General features: G+C 37.8%; 1 pseudogene across 1 annotated transcript; it reads left to right on the forward strand.

Moving 5' to 3' along the window:
* The first annotated feature begins 361 nt into the window (after window positions 1-361).
* Window positions 362-1,599, forward strand: LOC309963598 (nucleophosmin-like; annotated as a pseudogene). The gene has a single exon. The product of its transcript is annotated as a nucleophosmin-like (transcript).
* Window positions 1,600-3,428: the final 1,829 nt, after the last annotated feature.

The raw sequence follows: 3,428 nt of genomic DNA on the forward strand, positions 1-3,428 counted from the left end.
AACCCATAATAATGCTCCATCAGTATTTGATAAATGGATGAATAAATGCATGTGTGCTCAGCCACCACTTCCGAAAAAAAAAGAAATCAGTAAAAACCCTAATGTGATTCCCTCCTGCACAGCTGTTCCCTAGAAGAGTAGTCTCCATCCACTTTCTCTCTTACCCAAGTACTAGTCACCATCCCATGGACAATTTGATGGACACGAACATGAGCCCCTGAGGCCCCAGAACTATCTTTTCAGTTGTAAACCAAGGGCTGACAAAAATTGTCATTTTAAAATAGATAATAATGGAAGATGAGCTCCAGTTATCTTAAGAACAGTCAGTTTAAGGGCTGATACAAAGGATGAACTGCACATCATTGAAACAGTAGTAATGAATTACACAGGCAGTCCTATTCTAGGAACACTGGCAAATTTGAAAATATCTGTATACCCAATGGTTTCCCTTGGGGGATTTGAAATAACACCAACTGTGGCTTAGAGTTGAAGGGTGGTTCAGGGCCCATGCATATTAGTGGACAGCACTTGGTTGGTGTGAGGGAAGATGCAGAGTCAGAATACGAAGAGGAGCTGAAACTCCTAAGTATATCTGGAAAGTGATCTGCCCTTGGAAGTGGTGGCAAGCTTCCACAGAAAAAAGTCAAACTTGCTGTGAACAGGATGATGGTGATGATGAAGATAATGAGGAAGTTGAAGAAAAATCTCAGTAAAGGAATCCACATGAGATACTCCAGCCAAAAATGCAAAAACCAAACCAGAATGACAAAGACTCAAAAACATCAACATCAAGATTAAAAGGTCAAGAATCCAAAAAACGTAGAAAAACTCCTAAAACACCAAAAGGAGCTAGTTCTATAGAAGACATTAAAGCAAGAATGCAAGCAATTATAGAAAAGGGTGGTTCTCTTCCCAAAGTGGAAGCCAAGTTCATCAATTATATGAAGAATTTCTTCTGGATGACTGACCAGGAGGCTATTCAAGATCTCTAGGTGTGGAAGAAGTCTCTTTTAAGAAAATAGCTTAAACAGTTTGTTAAAGTTTTCCATCTAATTTCATTTTTGTAACAGTAGATATCTGGCTGTCCTTTTTTTTTTTTTTTTTTTTTGAGTGGGATAATGACATCTTTATTTTTACTAATCTCTGTTTTGGGGGAAGAATTGTTTTATTTTGTTTTATTTCATTTTATTTTTTAAATTGAAGTTTTAGGGCTTCCCTGGTGGTACAGTGGTTGAGAATCTGCCTGCCAATGCAGGGGACATGGGTTCAAGCCCTGGTCTGGGAAGATCCCACATGCCGCAGAGCAACTGGGCCCATGAGCCACAACTACTGAGCCTGCGCATCTGGAGCCTGTGCTCCACAACGAGAGAGGCCACGACAGGGAGAGGCCCGCGCACCGCAATGAAGAGTGGCCCCCGCTCGCCTCAACTAGAGAAAGCCCTCGCACAGAAACGAAGACCCAACACAGCCAAAGATAAAAATAAATAATTTATTTTTTTAAAAAATTGAAGTTTTAATCTAATTGAAAGTTTAAAAAAATTAATGAGAAAAAGATGAGCACCCCAATAGAAAAAATAATAGTCAAAGGACATGTTCAGATAATTTACAAACACAGAACCCAAATATTTGGAGTTTTTTTAAGTATAATGTCCTTAGTAATCAAAGAAATAAAAAATGTAAATATATATAATTTTTCATGTATCAAATTGGCAATTTAAAAAGAAATCATGGAGCCCATTTTGGAGAAGAATGTGGGGAACCCTATAAACTGCGGATGGGAATGGCAATTGATACAGTTTCTTCCAGGTTCATAATTCTGCACTAGGAATTGAAAGTCCTAAAATTTACATTTCATTTTACACTGGAATTCCAAACTTAACCTAAGGAAATAATTGTGGATAAATACAAAAATGAAGCTATAACACCCGTCACAGGGTTGTTTGTAAGAGGGATATAATGTTGGGAATATCAACCAAAGAACACCTATACAATAGAATACTAGGCAGTGGTTTAAAATTACATTGGAAAGGTGTTCATGGACTGTTAAGTTTTAAGGTGGGTTACTAAACAATATGATCCATTTTTTAAAAGCATTTAGTACATGTATAAATACATAAATGATATATATTCATCAAAAAGACTAAAAGGATATAACTAAAATGTCAATTGTGTGTATCTATAATGAGATCACAAATGATATTTATTTTGTTCTTTTTGCTTTTACATAGTTTCTACATTTTTTTCAAATAGCATGTAACTTTTTATAACAAAAAAAAAAGTTTTTTTAAGCAGAATTTTACAAGCTTAAAGGAAAAAATCAACAGTCCAACAAGCTTGTGTCTCCCACCAAACTAAATGGCTTTCATTTACTGCTTCCAAAGATCATGCTACCTCTCTCTCTCTGACCTGATCTGCATCCAACTCTGTAATAATTTCCTTCACATCATGAAAAAATTATCCAAAACCCCAAGCTCACTCATTCAATTAACTCCCTACCTCTTCCTTACTCAATATTCAATTAATATTGAATCACTTTAAGTCTTGCTATTTTAAAAACCTGCTCTAGCTAATCTGTTTTTTTTAAACGGCCAGCACTTCTTTTTACTTCTGAGCCTTCAGACATCTCTGAGAACAAGGGGATCTTTGTCAACGTCACTCCATTCTGTTCCCATTCTCTAGAGTCTGATAGGTGTGTAACGCAAAATGGAACAACTTAGAAGCTTCCAACCCAGAGCAGTGGTGTGCCCAGGAAAGCAGGGCATGCCCTGGTAGGGTACGAAAATACCTGACACAGGTCAAGGTAGCACTGACATATATACACTACCAAATGTATAATAGATAGCTAGTGGGAAGCAGCTGCATAGCACAGGGAGATCAGCTCAGTGCTTTGTGACCACCTAGAGGGGTGGGATAGGGAGGGTGGGAGGGAGACCCAAGAGGGAGGGGATATGGGGATATATGTATACATATAGCTGATTTAGTTTGCTGTACAGCAGGAACTAACACAACATTGTAAAGCAATCGTACTCCAAAAAGATGTTAAAAAGAAAAAATGCATCACCTCACACTGTTGTACAGGAAGCATACTGCAACCCCACGCCTTGTAGGGCTCTGGCCCCTGTCTGCAGTCAGCTCCCTGTGTGACTCCGGACAAGCAGTTTAATTGCTTCATGCATCAGTTACATCATTTCTAAAACTATGGCATCATTTCTAAGGTGAATCTAAACTGATGGGCTTTCATGTCCTTTTTAACCCAAATTGCATTACTGTAACAAATCCTTTAACTCTCTATAATCAGCCAATCCCCCTTAAAGTAGCTCACAGCCCAGTATCACTACAAATATATTTCTCTTTGTTGCTGTGTATACCGAAGATATTCAGCCTACTTCTCAACAATTCCATATTCATTATGTCCTATGATAACAGAT

Source organism: Leucopleurus acutus (assembly GCF_964270905.1).
Source record: "Leucopleurus acutus genome assembly, chromosome: 7".
In the NCBI taxonomy this organism is placed as follows: domain Eukaryota; kingdom Metazoa; phylum Chordata; class Mammalia; order Artiodactyla; family Delphinidae; genus Leucopleurus; species Leucopleurus acutus.